Here is a 19,156-nt window from a genome sequence, read left to right on the forward strand (position 1 = left end):
GGGGGGGTCACGACTATCACCCCCTCCTTATTAGTGGCCTTTCATGAAGACCAGCCAGACGGGCCCCTCCCCTAGTAGCCGTGGCCGCTGCAGTAGCTGCTGTACAAACCTCATCCCGTCCGCTCTTCACCACGGGCCCGAGGCCAGGAGGCAGCAGCATCCCCCGTTGTCAGATGAGAACACTGAAACACCAGTGCGACACTGCAAGCAAGAGAGCTAGGGATGGTCTTGCCTGTGTTTAATCACCACTCTGTGCTGGGCCCAGGAAGCAAGCAGGTTAAAAAAAAAAAAAAGAGGAAAAGATATGGCTATGCTTAAATTCTCTGGGCCTCAAACTCTCAAGGAAAAAAACGAATGTTACTCACCTATTCCCAGTGAGTAACAGCTCTCCAGGGGAAGTTTAAAATAGCACTGTAGTCACACCTTAATGGAGCCAATTGATTTTTAAAAATAATTAAGCCTTAGCCTTTTGCAGCCAAGCCTGACTTACTGGGTATTACTGGGAGACAGCAGAGGGACAGATGGCAAATCCCCTAAGAGCAGATGCCCCTAAGGGTACGTTAGGCTTAGGGATTCAGTGAGTGGCTTTCACCCATAGACCCGGAAAGATGCGCCTGTGTCTTGATAGATTGAATCACGCGTGTATGTTTTCACCTCCCAACCTTTAGCCAGTCCCCCTTAGGCGAGCCCGAATCTCGGCACCCAGGTCAGGGGAGATGTACACCTCACCAGGAGCCCTGGGGTCTTTCATTCAGCATAGTTCTTGGATATCTCCTATATGCCAGGCACTGCCAGGATTTCCTGGATCAGAGCATCAAGCAGTGAAAGTACCCCACTTTGGTATAGCATTTTCTGGTTCTGTCTAAATCCCTTCATAGGCTATGTCCCGTTTGAGCCTCACCACAACACTGACATGTGAGACCCTGCGTATAAAACGCCAGCCCAGGATGCGACACGGGGTTTTCCCTCTCAGTAAAGGTTAAGCCTCTTTTCTACGTACAAACAGGCGGTGCGGAAATCACCAAACCCACTGAGCCAGTGAGGAAAGCAGAGCCCCGAGAGGAAGGTGGTTTGCTGAATATCACATTCCAGGAGAGAGTCAGAGCACGGACCTCCCTCCAAATCGCGCTGTCCAGACCCCTCTCCCTTTGCCCAACAGTTTCATACAGATAAAGTCTGATTAAATTGAATATTGATTGTGGAGCTAGGGAAGGTGTCACTGCCCAGCCAGTGTGTCAGCCTGCCTGAGGCCCACGCCACTGGAAGAGAGACAGGCAGGCGAGAGAGGACAGACATCCAGAGACCAATTATTTTAGCCTTCAGTTATTAGCCAGCTTCCTCTTACAGCTGCCACAGCCTCTCGCGGCAAAGACCCCAATTTGTTAGACCCCAGGGAGAGCTCCTGCTCTTTGCACACACCAAAAAACAGATGTACTCTGGAAAATATATGGCCAAGTTTTACACTTTTTTTTAAGCTACTTAATGGAGCGTCCCTTTGCCTTTTCTGTTATTAAAGCCTTGAGGCTGACAGCCACACACCAGCTTCCTGGGGCCCTGGGAGGCTCCCTCATCCTCACCCATCACAGAAATGTCTGGAAGAAACACCAGATATCCTGTTAGCTCCAGGGCTGGAGAGAAGCATTTTCCACCTCCTTGGGCTCAGCTAATTGGCTGTAGATTATCACTGAGATGAGATGAAATAGTTCTGTGACGCCTGCCATCTTTCCAGAAAGGATGGGGCTAGGGCAGAAGGTCAGAACATGTCAGCCTGGGCCCAACATGGATCTTTGGATGCAGCCTTTGGGCAGATTGGACATATGGCCCAAAGCATCAGTCCCAGGGCACCCCGGAGCCTTTCCATTCAAAATGTTTAGTCCCAGAAAAATACTGGAAGAGACTTTAAATGGTCGCTGGGTCCAGGCATCTGACCCAACTTCCAATCATAATAGGAAAATAAAAGCCAAAGTTGCATCAGAGATACATTGCTCAGCTCGTTTATTCAAAAGAGAGCCACAAATAGATTCAAGAGACCCCGTGGTTATCTCCTACTGACCCCTTGGTTATCTCCTGCTCCACGGTCATCAGGAGAAAGGGACACAGGAACCCAAGTAGGTCATCCATCTTTGATCTCAGTAATATCCTGTCCACACTGGGTGATGGCAAGGGCAGGAAGTGGCGTCTTGCTTGAAATTTCCGGTGCTGCCTTTGGCACCCAGGAGGGGGCTATGAGAAACCATGTTGGCTGGTCCCGATACCAATCTGTGAAAGAAGAGAGGCCTAGCATAGGCTGGGCACAGTGCAAAGATAATCAAGAATGCCTGTGTCTCCCTGGAGCCGGTGAATATCCCAAGGGTAGGTTGGGGACCGTCTTTTGATCATTTTTGAGTCTTCAGCACTCAGCACAATACCCAACACACAGAGGCCATCAATCGTGTTATTTTAGCTGAAACATGGGCCCTTGTCTTTGGGGAACCCTTGATAAAATGAATCGGTCATCACAGGCACGCACATACGGAGAGAGAATATGACACGATTTTTTCCAAGTCTAGAGACATAATTTTCTGCTGTTGAGACAGAAGAAGTGAGACCCCAGCATGGTCTTCTCAGTCCTTTACTAATCAGAATACAACCACCAACATTTCTCCTTGTGCTCTGCACACAACCACCCCCCTGATGCCCCACCCCACCCTCTACGGCAGCCCAGCGCCCACCCCCATGTCCCAGCAAAGCTTCTCCATCAACCTTCCTCAAACTCAACCCAACCCAGCAACCCAGCTTCTAAAGCTCCTCTCTTCTCAGGCTTTCTCTCACACAGCCTATTCCAACCCTTCTCCCTTTAAACTTCAGGCCTGCTGAAGGGGAGATAGGCCTTTGGCTCTTATTCTGTCTCAGTTCTGGGGCTTGAGATAACCAGACCGAGGAGAGGGGCTGCTCAGGGCACCCAGTTCCCTCTTGCTCCAGTGCTTGGAAATGAAAGGCAGACAGGAGGCATCTCTGGTGAGCCACAGAGTCCTTAGGTAGCCACGCTTTGCAAAAGCTGCTGAACAAAAGTACTGATTGCTGGTGATTTTGTGGGTCTCACTGATGGCAATCTATAGCTGCTCCCACTTGCCAACCATGGTGATCAGAATTTCCAGAAGAGCTACCAGCAGCTGCTATGAATGAGGAAAGCATGGCTTGAGAGGGGCTGTGCATGTTCTGTGTTTACTCTGAACCCTGGGACATTTATAGCTGCCCTTATCCAGCTCTGGTTGGGGTACAGGGTCAGGAAGCAGACCACATTTTAGATTTCATTGACCTCTTTTCACTGGAACAATACCTCCAGTAAGGAAGCCCGTGCATTCACACATCCTCGTGGCATCATGGGTTTGTGAACCAGGAAACAATGAATTAAGAGACAAAAATCTGGGGAGTGGTTTGAGTTCTTGTATTTATTGATCTCAAGAAATAAATGTGTTCCAGTCAATATGACTAGACCCAAGTACAAAGAGGTGGAGAAAATTCAAAGTAATGGAATGATGAATAAATGCCAGGCCAAATTAATCAGAAATGGTTTCCTGAAAGGAGAAATATTTTTTAGAATGTGAAAGAGCAGAGAGGATGGAACTAACATGTTTTGGGTTCTATATGCCAGGCCTGTGTAAGCCATGTGTGTTTTCATGTTTGTTCCTTCATACTGCGTTCTGGATAGTTTCTTCCAACCTATAGGCACTCGTTTTCTCTTTAGCTGTACCTAATCCACATTTAAACCCTTCAATGGAGGTCTTACTTAGGTTGTTGTATATTTAATTACAGAATTTCTATTTGGATTTTTTTTCCCAACATTGCCAGTTCACTTTTTAGTTTTCGGCTCCCTGACAAAATGTTCAAGCTTGCCTTTTATTTCTTTGAATTGTAAACATAACTATCTGTGCCTAATGGTACTGATATTTCAAGTCTTTGGGATCTCTCTCTTTTTGTTTTCTCTATCCTCTTTGTGGGTTTTACTCTTAGTGTCTTCCTTCCTTGAGCATTTGGTTATCTTTGACTCTGTGCTGGTCATTGTCACTGAAATCTTCTTTAAAGGGATCATGTCTGGCTTAGTATGACAGTTTCCTTCTCCTGAGGGAATTTGCGTTGACTTCTGCCAGACTCCAGGAATGCTATCAGTCTGGGATGACCTCAATCCAATTTCCTTAATCTGAATTAAAGTCTGAAAATTCATGAATGGAAATATTTAATTCTAGTTCATCTTTATCCCGAGAGGAAACCCTTTCAGGAGCCCAACTTTGCGTGGGCTGAGAGTGTTTATTCAGGCTTCCGCCTTGCAGGGGGGTAGGGGAGCCCTTAAACCTCTGTCTACCTCACCCTGCTGCTAAAACCATAGGTCAACTGTTGTCACTATTACTTCTGGATTGATAAACGCTTTCCAAAGGCAAAGGTGGTGTTGAGTACGGAGTTTGAGCTCTTACATCCTCAGAGATTGTGGCCCCACGATTCCTCATTATCTTGTAACCTCTGTAATGATTTTAAGAAAATGTCATTATATTTTACCCAGCTATTTTAGTTGTCCTCAGAAGATGGGTTTTAGAAATTGTTTAGCCTTCCATCTCTGGAACCACCACGTGCAGTGAGCAGATGTGAATGTTCCCATTTTAGAGATGAGGAAATGAAGATTGGAATCTGTGTCCGTGTTGAGTGATCAGCAGACGGAGGAGCTGGGAGTTGAAGTAAGATTGTTGTGAGCTCAAAACTCACAGTTTTCCCTCTCTAACATGCTTGGGACTGAAAAAGAGGGGCCGAAAAGCTATTTAAAGTGTCCACAAAAGGCATGTGCAAAAAACTCAGAGGAAAGTGAGCGCCTGGGCAGACAGAGCCGCGAACAGACGTGCCCAAAGATCAGAACTTCCCTGTCACGGAAACATCCCAAAACACAGGTGGCAGGTCCGGCTGAGCCGGCACTCTCTTTTAGAGTAGGGGGTCCAGACTGAAACAGATGTGCTCCTCTCAAGGGACCCTGGGCTTATGGAGACAGATGTTTCCCACTGGAGCAGGCGTCCACCTAGGCAGGTGTGCTTGCAGCAGCTGAGAGCCCATGTTGGAACAGATGGGCGCCACAGAGCGGAGCGTCCCCGGTGGGAGAAATTAGATTGATTCTTGGTAGGAAGAGCTTGGAAGCAGGGCTTCAAGATTCGCCTGATGGGAGCCACAGAGCATTTGCTCGCCTGGTGTCCCCCTCCCTCTCCTCTTCCTGCCACCCTTGTCCTCTTCAGGGAAGGACTCAACAGCCTCCCCAGAATGTCTTGGTCCTACACCTTTGAGTTTATGAAAACATAAACACATTCTGTAATTGCTTTTTCCCCCACAAGCAAATTGCTGCCTTTTTTTTTTTTCTCATGCAGCGACAAGGGAATTCTCTTTAGGTGTGTCCCCAAAGCCAAGCGAATAACAGACTCTAGCTCTCTGCAATCCCAACCCTCCCAGCTCTAATCTGGCTCTCAAGTAAAGTTTGGTCTTCCCCTGAAGTCTGAGGCTTCTGCTGAGCAAGCTGTTTAAAGGGGGTTGGTTTAGGCCCTTCCGGGGATCTTCTTTGAGACTTGGTAATATTCTAAGATCAGAATTCAGACCATCCACAGAAGAGGCTCATTTACGCTCACGGCTGGTGTGTTGGTGTGACTGCGGCGGAACTCCCTGGGACCCTGCCCACCCGGAGGGCAAGACAGAGGGTGGGGACTGGGGACACAGTCACGGTCAGGGTAAGGAGCATGGGGCCAGGCGTGGCATGATCTGGGGAGGATATCTCTGCAGACCCAAGAAGACGTCCTCCCCACGGCGTCCCCACGTTCCCCCCTCCAATGGACTGGGGCAGAGATGGATCCTCCTACTTTTTTTTCCCCCTGTTGGGGCTTATGTTCCTCAAGATTAATAGTCGATTAAGTCATTTTAAAAGGGCACTCTGATGAAGAGAAAACAAATAAATAAGCCCTGCCTGTCAGCTTAGGTCACCCTTGTTTTTTTTCCATGCCATCTGGTTCTGTTTTGTAGCCAAAGAGCCCTCTGCCCTTTATGTGATACACTAGTCACCCTGCCTCAGGATGGGGTAGTCTCCCCAACCTTACTGCCCCATCAGCCCTGTACACAGGGCCCCAAGGACACCAGGGGGGAAGAGTAATTTGCAGGGGGTAAGGTGGCAAGCAGTGGAGCCTTTCCAGAGCCCGGGATCTTTTCTAGGTGCAGCATTCTGCCCCCACTGAAGGGTACTGGTCAAGAGCATAATCTCTGGGGTCAGACTTGCTGGGCTCAGATTCCAGCTCTACTGTTTATTAGCTGTGTGATTGAAGGATTATGACTTAACCTCTCTGATCCTTGCAAAGTGGGGAAAATGCCAGAACCTACTTCTTGGGGTTGTTGGGAGAGTTAAATATACTGATGCTCACAAAATACTTGGAGTAGTGCCAGGCATGGTAAGCCTTCATGTATTATTAATATTCATTCTCTGCCTTAGCTGTGGCACAGAGCACCCCTCCCCCATCAACCTTTGCTCAGGGCAGCAGTTGCATTTCCCGCAGAGGCTGCAGCCTGAGCTGCTGCAGAAGCCCCGTGGAGCCTGTGACTGACCCAGAGGCGTGTTCCCATCCCTCCGCGTGGCAGCAGCAGTGCCCCCTGAACGTGGAAGGTGATTTGAAGTGCCGGGGGGGGGGGGGGGAGGCTGTTAGTAAAAGAGGGTCAGCATGTGTGTAATTGCAGCAGGGGTGTGGGGGGCATCTGAGAGCTGGGCTAGCCCTGTAGCAACCCCCGAGCCCATGGGCCTCCCTCCTGCTTACACTGAAATTTAAATTAAATATTGACCAACAAGAAAAGCATGCTGCCAAGGCCACAGGAAGGCGCCAGCTCCCAAGGAAACAAGAGTCCTGAACCAAAACATTGCCATATGACCATGGCAGAAGCCAGGGAGTGCTGGTGGGGGGGTGGGGGAGGGCGACGGTGGAGAAGGAGTAAAATGCCAGAGGCACAGGGAGTGGGGAAGATCTTTTTCCAGGGGAAAGGGCTGGGCCGCTCGCGCCAGCCAGGGCTCACTGAGTACTTTTCAGTATGTCCAGCCCTGCTCTAAGCTCCGTAGGAGGATATAAAGTATCCTCCCTGCCTTCAAGTGGCTCAGGATCTAGTTGGTATGACAAAGCATGCCCAAAAAACACCTCACAGGATCGTGCAGCACAGAGTGAACTCCAGTGCGAACCATGGATGTTAGTTAACAATGTCATTATAATAAAATTGGGTCATTGAAAAAAAGTGAGCCCCACACAAATTAAAAGTCAAATAATGACAAGGGATTTTGTTCGGTCATTTGTCATATTTGCAAAATGAGGAGGTGGCCCTAGATGTCCCCGAAAATGAGGGGGTTGGAGTGGATGGTTCTTGTTTTAACTTTTTTTTTTTCAACTTTTTCTTATGAAAAGTGTGGAGCGTGTATCAAAGCAGAGAGACTAAAACCCCACCTGCCTACCTGGCTTCAATAGCTTGTCCATCTTGTTTTCCCCCATACTCGCCCTTTTTATTCTCCTGGAGTATCTTAAAGCCAATTCTAGACATTGTCATTTCATGTATAAATATTTTACAATGTATGAAATAGTTTATTTTTAAAGTTTCTTCCTGTCCTGATCCAGTTTGCGTGCATGTGTGATGGCAAATGTGAGAGTGTTTCTCTGAAGGGGTGAAGAGGAAGTGAAATTTGGGGGTTTGGTGTCAGTGGGGAATGTTCTCCCCCGCTCTCTCTCTCACGCATGCACACAAGCACGCACGCACGCACACAGAGAGACACGCACACAGCCGGCAGTACTAAGGACACCCTCTAATCGCCACACAACGACCCTTACTCATCCCAGCACATCTTATCCCAGGCAAGGCTGGCTGGAGTAGCTTAGACATGGGATGGGGGTGGGAGAGAGAGCCTGAAAGGAAATCAGATCATCCTTCATCTATTCATTAAATATTTGACAAAACCCTCTTACATGGCAGGCAGTGTGCAAGAGATGGGAAAACAGAGGTGACCCAGGCAGTCAACACCCCTGCTGCCTCCAGCTCACGCGGGGGTTCAGGGGGGCAGGGCGCAAATAGGTCGCATGCACAGTGGGAGGTGCCCTGGAGTGCACAGAGGGACAGCTTGCCCAGAACCGGAGGGATGAGAGATGGAGAGAAAGAGAAGCCAAGGCTCAAAAGACCAGAGGCTGGAAGCTTCCAGACAGGTGTGGGAGGCCCCGGGCGCTGCTGAGGGCCACGCCATCATCTGCCTCCCCCTTTCCTTCCATGGCACGGCCTCAGGTAGGCTCAGGCAAAACAGAGTCCCATGCACGGCTTCATTTCCATCTTTCAAAGCAAAAGAAACACTTTGAGGAAAAGATCAAGGCTCAATCAAACTTAACGGGCTGAATCAAACCAAACCCCGAAGCGCTGAGCCCAGGGCTGGAAGCTTACAAAATGTAAAGAGATTCTTCTGGGTTTTCCATAACTCAGTGAAAACATGAAATTGGCCCCAGACCCGGGAGCAGAATTTTAAGTGCCTGAGATGAGGTTTAAGGTGAGTAGTTAAGTGTCTCAGGGACCCAGGAGTTTGGTCCTACTACAGGCTCAAGGAGAAACCAGCCTTAGACACGATGACAGAATTTAGTTCACCACCCCAAGCGTATTCTTTGAGCAGCCCACTAAGTGCCCAGTATGACAAAAGTACTTAAATAATACAGAAGTAAAAGACCCTACCTTCACTATGACATTAGATTTAAGTGGTATCTACTCTGTGCCTGGTACTGGGCCAGGTCAGCTCTGCTGGAGTTTACAATCCAGTAGAAAGAAAGACATTAATCAGATAATTATGGTACATGCTGTGACACGGGGTCTGCACGTGCATATTAGCCATTCCCTGTAAGGAGACATTAGTCCTGATTTTGCAGCTGCAGGAGCTGAGACATAGAGATGTAAGTCACACAGCTGCAGAGTGAAGCAGGCTCGCAATCCAGGACCTTCTGACTTCAAAGCCCGTGTTGTTGGCATGATAACATCTTGTGCTGAGCTTAACGTCTGCCGGGGAAGAGGGGACAGGTAAGTGTGGTGCAGTGGAAAACGGTGTGAGCCCGAATGAGACAAGGATCCAAGCTGGGCCTTAAGAGCTGGAGAAGGTCTGTCATGTTGGCTGTTGTAGTTTGCTAGCTGCCGAAATGCAACACACCAGAGATGGATTGGCTTTTAATAAAACGGGATTTATTTCATTAGTTCTTCAGAGGAAAAGCAGCTAACCTTCAACTGAGGTTCTTTTTTATGTGGGAAGGTTCAGGGTGATCTCTGCTGGCCTTCTCTCCAGGCCTCTGGGTTCCAACAACTTTCTCTGGGGTGACTCCTTTCTGCATCTCCAAAGGCCTGGGCTGAGCTGTGAGTGCTGAGATGAGGTATGCTGAGCTGCTTAGGCTGTGCTACGTTGCGCTCTCTCATTCAAGCACCAGCCAATTAAGTCACATATCATTCATTGCAGCAGGCACACCTCCTAGCCGACTGCAGATGTAATCAGCAACAGATGAGGTTCACGGACCATTGGCTCATGTCCACAGCAGTAGATCTAGTCACCTTCACCTGGCCAAGTTGACAACTGAATCTAACTACCACATTGGCAGAGGGTTCAGAGATATCTTGGACTTCCCAAGGCAGAACCAGGACTTTCAGGTGCCAATTACAAGTAAATGGACCTTGAGACCAGCCCAACCATGACCCAAGTGGCTTCATGAAGAAGAAATAAGAAGCTCTATCTGCCACCTCACAATGTATCAAGTGCTTTTACAGACCTGTGACTTTCATAATCACCCTGAAGGGAAACTTAATGCTGTTCCATTTTTCAGATGAGAAAACAGGTCCAGGAAGCTCGTGATTGTGGGGCCCTCTTAACTGCATAGTGGGAGAGTAAGGACTTCAGCAGGTCTGCCTTGACCCCTAGGCCTGTACCATGTGATTCATTGAGGGGACAGCAGAGACTGTCAGACTGTGGTGGGAAGGATTCCTGAGCCATGTGGGAAGTTGGGCCTGCCACCCTTTAAGACCCCTCAAGGCTCCCTAAGAATCTGGGTCTCTGAGACTATAGGGACAGGAGTTACTTTAGATACAGCTTAATGGATGAGGGAGAGCTTCTCATCCTTAAAGGATGGAGATGGGTGAAGAGGGGAATAGAGAACTTCTCACTCAAGATGGCTGTGGTGTGGGGGTGACTGTCCCAGAGGAGCAGCACAGGGCAGGGGGGCGTAGTGCCCAATACAAGTTGGAGGGGGTCATTGGGACACACAGTTCGCCCTGTGAGCAATGGAGAGCAGAGCTCTGTGCTGCGTGGGGACACCTGGTGGCCACAGATAGGGTCAAGTGGGCCAAATCACTAGTACTTCAGTATGTCCTGACCTGGGCTGAGCCCCCGCATCCCTTCCATTGCCTCTTGCAATGCTCTCTCGTGCAATGTTCTCTCTTGCCTGCCACTACCTCTACCCCATCCGAGCTGAAGCTACAGAAGACAGAAGCAGGGGCAAACTAGCAGAGGCGAGACCAGCCTTCAGAGGAAGGTCTGTCTAGAGTCAACACTCTATCCACAAGAATCTGTCTGGTTTAGTACATACACACCCCAGCTTCTGTGGTCTAGCCCCCTGTCACCTTCAAAGACCTTGATCTCAATGCTCCATCCCCTTTGAAAGTGCCATCTGGTTTCTGACCCGACCACACCCCCAGCCCTGCTTTGCAGATCCCTTTCCACGTCACACCAGCACCCAGCCCTCTGTTCTGCAGTGTACGCCTACTTTGGCACTAATCAAAGGCTTGGCGTGTCCATCACTCCACTTATAGTTAAGGTAGCTCATCCCTTTCTGAGAACTGCTTGTTCGGGTACCTGGAATGTGGGGCTGCAGATGGTCACGCTGAGCCCAGGGTGGCAGAAGGCTGAGATGCTGCCCCAGGGAGAAGGGCTGTTGGTTGCACATATGGAGAAGGAGAAGCAGATGGTGCAAGCCTGGGGGATGAGGTCTCTGAGGGAGCCCTGCAGTTTGACCAGACATGTGTGCTGTTTCTCAGGGATCTTTCCTGCCAAGCCCTACGCCCAAGGGGGCAGAGGGAGGTGGGCAGGGGGAGTTTCCCGGGGTCAGAGATTAGGGGGAAGGGGCTGAGAAAGGCCTAGTTTCCAGGTGAACATCCCTATCAACACTGGAGAAAGGATTTTGGACGTGCCAGTGTGACTCCCATCCCCACAATGCCCAGATCAGGGCGTATACCCTCTCCAGATCAGACTAGGCTCTTTCCATGACTGGGCCTGGGCCATTGCATAGTATCTGGTTTTTCTATCCAAAGTACAAATGTCCTTTTAGATCACTCTCTGAGCATGCCCATCTAGAGTACAGAGAACAACTGACTTGGATATTTAGGAACTATCACCATAAATAACCAAATCCCAATTTTCATTTGAACAGTATCCCATTGACAGGACACCAATAGCAAACATGATTGCATCCCCTTTCCTGGTTTTTATCCACAGCAGCTGGTGGGCTGGCACTATTCCTGTCTTGTTAAAACATTGGTTTGCTGTCTTTGTGTCGCAGTCTGCTTACTTTCTTTATACTCATCCATTCAATGTGCCTTTGTTGGAAGCTGTGCAACCAAAAGGAGATGAGTCGCTACAGGAATCAAGCTTTATTTAGGCTTTGTGATGTGGCTGCAGCATCCACCTCTTTTTTGGTGACAAAGCTGGTGCCATGGTCTTTACTGCCCTCCTACTAGTCATGATAGGAATAGACTCAAGTAGGAGGACCTGGGGGACCCAGTGACAATACATGGGTCCTCTAGAATTAGGTCAGGAAGGAGAGGTCTGCTACAGAAGCTGAACCCAGCAAGACTACCAGCTGATGGAAGGCATTCTGTTCCAAGGACAGATCACTTTCAGTCATAATTAACTTCAGCATTTAACCTTTTCATTTCTAGAAGCTCCCTTTGTTTCTTTTCCTTATATGCCTGGTGGTTTTTTATGGTGTTCTGTGACCTGATTATCATTGGGATTCCCCACTTTATTTCTAAAAACTGTACCATGTATAACTGTTCTCTGTCAATTCCAGTATCTGAAGTTATTTGAGGGGTATCTTAGTTTCCCAGCTGTGATCATAATTAGCACAAAATGAGTTGGCTTAATAAGAGGAATATATTGGCTCATGGTTTTGAAGCAAGGAGAAGTCCAAAAGTGAGGCATCACCAAGGTAATACTTTCTACCCAAAGATTGTGGCACTCTGGGGCTGGCTGCCAGTGACCCTTAGATGCTTGGCTTTTCCATCACATGGCAATGTCTTCTCCTTTCTCTTCCAGAATCTGAGTCCCAGCTTCTGCCTGCTCCCCATGAACTTCTGCCACTGTAATTAAATTTCCTCTACTTATAAAGGACTACAGAAATCATATTAAGACTCATCCTGTTTCATGCCTTACCTAAAAATAACATAGTCAAAAGATCCTGTTTACAATGGGTTTATATCCACAGGAATGGATTAAGATTAAGAACATGTCTTTTTCTGGGGTACATAATTCAACATACCACAGGTGATCTAAAACTATTCCTTTTTCTATTGACTCTCACTCATGGTTACTTGCTTCCTTATGATTTATTTTTTCACAAACTGTTTGTTTGATCTTAAGCTGTGGGAATCCTAAAGTTCTAAGTTAAGGATGCTTTCCTTGGACAGGATTGAATCTGCTTTGCCTGTGAATGAGGTAGTACTACCATCTTGAGACACTTTAGCCTGAATTTGGACACTCTGAGTTCCCCCTCTTTGCTACTGTCCAAACGACAGTTTCCAAATGACAGCTGACAGATCGCTGGACTCTTGTTGGCAGATGCCCTCACAGCAACCATATTTCACCCTCGGTTCAATTCTCCCAGCTATGGTTTCACCTCATGATTTATTCCTTTTTTTTTTTTCATGATTTATTACTTTTTTATTGGGGGCAAAATAGATTTCCCCTACTTCACATGAACTCGGCAGTGCATCCTAATGGATATTTCATTCAGGATACAGTCAGACTTTTGCAGAAGACATGATTATCTGGTAATCTGTTCATAGGTCATGTAGTCATTTAACAAATATCTTGAGCGTCCCTCATGTGCCAGTCACTGTTCCAGGTATTGAGGCTACAACCCTTGTCCACCTGGAAGTTAAAGTCAGAGTCAAGAAGGAGTAATCCCAGGGGTCAGTCCAGAAACACACCAGAAAGGATACTTTTTTTTCTCTTATTCATTCATAAGCGATTGATTTCCTACTATGCACCATGCAACAGGCTAGGCATCAGGGATCCAGAAATAGATGTCCCTGTCCATGGACTGCTCTTAACCCAGCGGTTAAAACAGACCCTTACGGAGGTATATCAGGATACAAGGAGTAAGTGCTCTGAGGGAGACAGAAAGACAGAAATGAGTGATAATCTGCCTGGAGGAGTCAGGGAGAGCCAAAGGAGACTCACTGGAGCTGCATCTGGAAAGATGAACGGGAGTTGCCTAATGGGGGGGGGGGGCATTCCCAGAAGAGAAAGGGGCCAGGGTAAAGGCTTGGAGTCATGCAGGAGCCTTCCGCACTCAGAGCACAGATGAGTACAGTGTGGCAGGAGAACGGACAGCAGGAAGAAAGGAAGGGAGGGGGTTGGTTGAAGATGTACACGGAGGCTGCCCATTTCCCAAGCCCGAGTGTCCCCCAGGATTCCCCCCTTTCCTCCACTTCACGCTGAGTCAGTTGGCAAGTCCAGCAGGTTTTTCTCCCTAAATGATTCTTATGTGTCCCCTCCTCCCCATTCCACTGCCACTCCGTGGGTTCAGGCTTCATGAGTTCCTGCCTGGACTGGTGCAGTAGCCTCCTAATGTGGTCCCTGCCTCTCCTTTCACTCCCACCCAGCCCCTCCTCCACATGCTGCCCAGTGTGATGACTGCTGAGCCCTATCATTCCCCTGCTCAAAGTCCTCCACTACCTCCCCATGGCTTTCAGGAGAAGGTCCAGATGCCTTCAGATAACTAAGAAGGATCAATTTGCTCAGCACTCTGACCACCTCTGCAACTTCTTCTCCATCTATCCTTTACTCCAGCCAATAATTGCAGGCGAGCCCTTTGCTTCCCAGGTCCATGATTGGCACCTGCTGGCCCAACAGAAACCAGCCTGTGCCGCCTCCTACAGGATGTCCTCTGACTGCTCTCTAATTGGTTGGAGAAGCCCCTCCCTTGTGCCCACACAGGACCATGTGCACATCTTTCCCGTAGTATTATGATATCACAATGTACACATCTGTCTTCCCTATGAGATCTCAAATACTTTGAGGGCAAAGAATACCCCTCTTTATTTAACTTTGTCTCCCTAACACCAAGCAAACTAATGGGCACAAGGTAAATATCCTGCAAATGTTTAAAGAATCAATCAATCCAGAGAGGGGAGAGGTGGGAACTTATAGGTGGGCCAGAGCCGACGTGTGTGTGTGTGTGTGTTGTATGCGTAGCATGGATACACCTGGGAGGATACCCCTCTGGGCTGGAATCCGTTATGATTTGGGAGTCTTAATTTCCTCATCTGTTTGATGATTGGCCTAAGGCTGGCTGCTCTGCAGCCCCTTTCTAGCACTGACATTTTAGGAGTCTGTATATCTGTGACTTGTGAAGAGCAGTGGTTCACAAAGTGGGTGTTCTAGTTTGCTAGCTGCTGGAATGCAACACACCAGAGACAGGTTGGCTTTTAATGAAAGGGGATTTATTTTGTTAGTTCTTCAGAGGAAAGGCAGCTAACTTTCCACTGAGGTTCTTTCTTACGTGGGAAGGCACAGGACGGTCTCTGCTGGCCTTCTCTCCAGGCCTCTGGGTTCCAAAAACTTTCCCCAGGGTGATTTCTTTCTGCATCTCCAAAGGCCTGGGCTGAGCTGGGAGTGCTGAGATGAGGAATGCTGAGCTGCTTGGGCTGTGCTATCTTGTGCTCTCTCATTTAAGCACCAGCCAGTTAAGTCAAACATCATTCATTGCAGCAGGCATGCCTCCTAGCCGACTGCAGATGTAAATCAGCAACAGATGAGGTTCATGTACAATTGGCTCATGCCCACAGCAACAGAACTAGGTGCCTTCACCTGGCCAAGTTGACAGCTGAATCTAACTACCACAGCGGGGTTCCTGGATTGACCACATCAGCATCATCAAGGAACTTAGAGATGCAGATTCTCAGGTCTCTCTCCAGCTGTACCGAACAGGACTCTGAGGTTAAGGCCCAGTAGTCTGTGTTTTAACAAGCGCTCCAGGCAGCTCTGATGCACAATATCAGAGTTTGAGAACCTGGTTTAGAAGAAGAGCTTTTCATCAGAGTAATTGCCAGTTAGGCAGCAAGACAAGGAGCCTCCAGGAACCAAGAGCCTGCAGCTATGACTGGCCGTGATGCTGTGGGGGCAGGGCCAACCACAGCGATGGCCTGAGGGCCACGCACCCCTCCCCAGGACTCTCTGGCAGAGTCCGTAGCCTGTAGCCGCTGAGAGCTTCCCGGCGGAGTTTCCGGGATCCCACCACTTTGATAGGTTCTCCAGTTTCTTGAGGCTGTTCTTTCTTAAGTCCTTTGGCTGTCTTTCTGAAGTAAGACATGGAAAGAGGAAATGCTCTGAAGTCAGAGAAGCCTGGTTTGAAATACAGGTTGGATAAGCTGATGACCCTGAGCGTGTTATTTAACCTCTCTGAGCTTCAGATCCCTCATTTCAAAAATGGGGCTAATAATACCTTTTATAAAGATGAAATAGCATGTGTTAATGCTAAATAGGTAACAACTATCACTGTGTTATTACTGTGATGGCTGTTAGGTCCTGCTTCTGAACCAATTCTCTCCCCTCTGAGTCACCGCCAGCAGAGGTCTACAGAGGAAACTCAAGGTTCCACGATGCCAACCCATCCCTGTGGCTCCTGACTTGCAGCTGGGGCTCACCCTGCAGGGTAAACCCAGGAGTAGCTATGTATGTTGGGGAGGGTGGGGGAGACACATGGAGTAGAAAAAGGGGACTGATCTCAGGCTCTTCACTGCCCAAGTCTCCCCTCCCCCACCTTGGGAATCAAAAGCAAAGGGCTATTTGTAGTGGCCTGTAATCACATGCTGCTCCTGAGAGTTTGTTTCAGAGACAGAAGGGTAGACAGAGCCACCATTCTTGAATTCACTGTTTGCTCTTTGCAGCAGGTCTTTGTAAAATCCCAGACCCACAATGGGAAATGGGTTGTGCTGCCGGTTCCCAAAAGGTTCTGCAGGAGGGTGGACCCTGGAGCAAAGCAGGTGTGAATGGCAGGTCCCTGATGCCCGGGAATGCGCTGCGTGCCGGGATGCACCGGTGATGTCTCAGGCCCAGAACTTTTCATCCTTCATGCTGTCCACCCAACCCTTACAACTCCTAATGGGCCCCGTGGGTTAGAATGGACCCAGAAGCTCAGAAGGAGCCCTTCCGTAGGGTTGGTCCCTCTCCCTGCTCAGCAGAGAACCTGGAAGAAAAGATATCAGATTCAGTGGGGATCACTTGAATGTTAAAAATAGTATTGCGGGATCAAAGGTGATGCTAAACTATCCCCACGTTTCTCCTATTTTTAGTAGATCTTTTTTTAATTGTTCTCATCACAGAAATGCAGCATCCTTGGGGAAGGGGTGCAGCCCCTTGGCCTGTCACTCTCCAGATGTCCTTTTATCACTTTGATGGGATTCTTTGGTCAGCAGAAAAAGGCTCTGTCTTGGCATGATTCTAGACTGGAAGATTTGAGTTGTTTTGTTTTGTATTTTGTTTATGTTTACATGTATCTTAAATTTCCCTGAAAACTAAGTAAAGTTTTTGGTCTTTAAAAAAAAAAAGCGGAGAGCTAAAGTTATTTGCAGGTGTATGGCTGGGCTGATGCCCTACGTCTGCGTCACCTCTGAGGCTCTCTCCTTGCCTTCTGATAGGACCCCTACCTGCCCTATTGGCTCCTCAGGGGCTCTGGCCTGGGGCCAGGTTGTAAGCAGGGACTTTGGAATCTAAGAGAACTGGTTCAAGTCCCAGTGCTGCAACTGGCTAGCAAAGTGGCCTCTGGCATGTTACTCTGTGCCTCAGTTACCTCATCTGGAAAATGATAATAGATTCTACTTCTTAGGGTTGTTTGGGAGGAGAAAAGGAAATAATATGTGCACAGTACCTGGTACACTGTAAAAGCTCAAAAAAATAAATTATGGCAGCACTGCTCAGTGAGAGGGAATTTGGGCCAGAAAAGAGATTGCACAGGTGTTTGTCAAGAGATGACCTCATCAACCCAGGTTGGTGCCCTTGACTTCTTCAGGGTGGTCTACCATTGCCCTTTGCCCCTGGACAGAGAGGGGGCCTGGGGCTTGTGTCCCTGGAGCCCACTTCAGTGGTCCAGCCTGCTCTGAGGATGCCTCTCCTCAACCTGTCCCCCCCCTTCCAGGGCAGTTTCCATCCCTCCACCCCATCCAGCACCAGGGGCCCCAGTAGGGTCAGGGCCCTCAGACTCAGCCTACAAGGAAGCCAAGCTCAGGGGCGCCCTATTGGAGAAGGGGGGGGGGTGCACCCTTCTTGCAGAAACTCACTGAGGATGTGTCTCCCCATGACTGAGTCCTCAGTAGCCGGACGCTGAGCGGGCAGTGTCCTTGGCCTCCGGGAAGGAACGGACTCTGCACCAGACAAGCAGCTTGCCTCAGCCTGAGGGGCAGGCGGCGTTGGATGGGGAGCGTGGCTCATACTTATCTCTCAGCACCTGGAGGCGGCAATGAAGGCAGCAATTAATTGTACAAGGCAGGGTGGTTTGTGTAGCTTAAATTCAGATAACAAGTTTAATTATCCCTAAGCCCTAATACAAATTAATTAGCCTTCCATATTAGGAGGGAAAGCTTCCCAGCTCTTGTCTCAGCCCAGACGTCGCTGTGGATTCCCAAGGATGTGTTCAGGGAGACAGAGGAAGGCCAAGGAGTATGGCGTTGCTGGGCTCCCTGGTCAGGGCAGCTGGCAGCTGCCTTCAGGTTGGCTCCAGGTAGGGTCTGATGTAGTCTGAGGCGAGCCCCAGAGCTCACCCCCACCCGGATGTCACCTTTAGGAGGGGCTTTCTCGTCCCTTGCCTTCTCCTCCCCGCAGGCCGATACTTAGGGATGGGAAGGGCGGTGGGGAGGAGACAGAAAGGAAATAAGGCTATTGGCTTATATATTTCTTGCTAGATAAACACCCATGACATTTTTTCTGTTTTGCTTTTTTCTTTTCTGGTTCCTCTTTTTCCTCAAAATTCCACAGAGGAAATAGGCCGCAAATGCCTTTAGGATTTAGAGAATCGCCATCGGCTCCCCCACCTCAGTGCTTTCCCGGGGGTGGACCCCCGAGGGACCATGTGATAAAGGGCACTGCCCATCCGGGATCATTACCATCTCAGTCTGCTGCTGTCCAGTGAGTGTTTACTGTGTAACAGTCACATCGTGTTTTGCAACAACCTTGCAAAGTAGGTTTCATTCATTCATGCATACATGTGCTTGAAAGGGCTTCAGCGGGAGGAATTTGCATTTTCAGAATATGCCTCTTTGTGTCTGCTCTGTGAATCAAAGGGGAAAAAAGAGGGAAGGGGGAAGCCTGGTCAAGAGGCTTTTGCAGAAGCCCAGCCTGGAAATAATGGTGGCCTGAGTGCGGGTTTTATTTAATAAACATTTATGAAGCTCTTACTGTGTGCCAGGCTTGAGCACTTTTAGTAAGAGTAAGTCGTTTCATCCCTTGCAACAACCCTGTGAAGTAGGTACTTTTATTTTATCAATCCCAGGAAACTGAGGACAGAAAAGTTAACTTGCCCAGAGTCACCCAACTAAAAGAGCCTGAGTTTGACCCAGGTGGTCCCATTCTCAGAGCCCACCAATTTAACTACTGTTGTGTGCTACCACTGCCGCTGAAGTAGCAGAGATGGAGAGAAGGGGGTGGATTCCAATGAGCTCCGCTAGTCCCTTTTCCACCTTATGAGCCTTCGGGTATTACAAGATGACCATCCCGTCCCCCGTCCCACCCACGCAGCCTGAGAGGAGCAGAGGTGAAGGAAGAGTTGAAGCTATGGAACAGACAGACGTGGGTTTTAATCCAGACCTCTGACTACGTGAGTGACCTTGAAAAAGCTACTGTCCTCTCTGG

General features: G+C 48.8%; 1 protein-coding gene and 1 long non-coding RNA gene across 3 annotated transcripts in view; both read left to right on the top strand.

The window, feature by feature from the left end:
- The window catches only part of KCND3 (potassium voltage-gated channel subfamily D member 3), a 243,212-nt gene that overhangs the window by 196,999 nt on the left and 27,057 nt on the right, over positions 1-19,156 (top strand). The window lies entirely within an intron of this gene.
- LOC143649858 (uncharacterized) lies at positions 14,256-16,814 on the top strand. The gene is made up of 3 exons (XR_013159215.1): positions 14,256-14,396; positions 15,836-15,965; positions 16,636-16,814. It is a non-coding gene; the product is annotated as an uncharacterized LOC143649858 (long non-coding RNA).

Source organism: Tamandua tetradactyla, chromosome 11 (genome assembly GCF_023851605.1).
Source record: "Tamandua tetradactyla isolate mTamTet1 chromosome 11, mTamTet1.pri, whole genome shotgun sequence".
Classification (NCBI taxonomy): domain Eukaryota; kingdom Metazoa; phylum Chordata; class Mammalia; order Pilosa; family Myrmecophagidae; genus Tamandua; species Tamandua tetradactyla.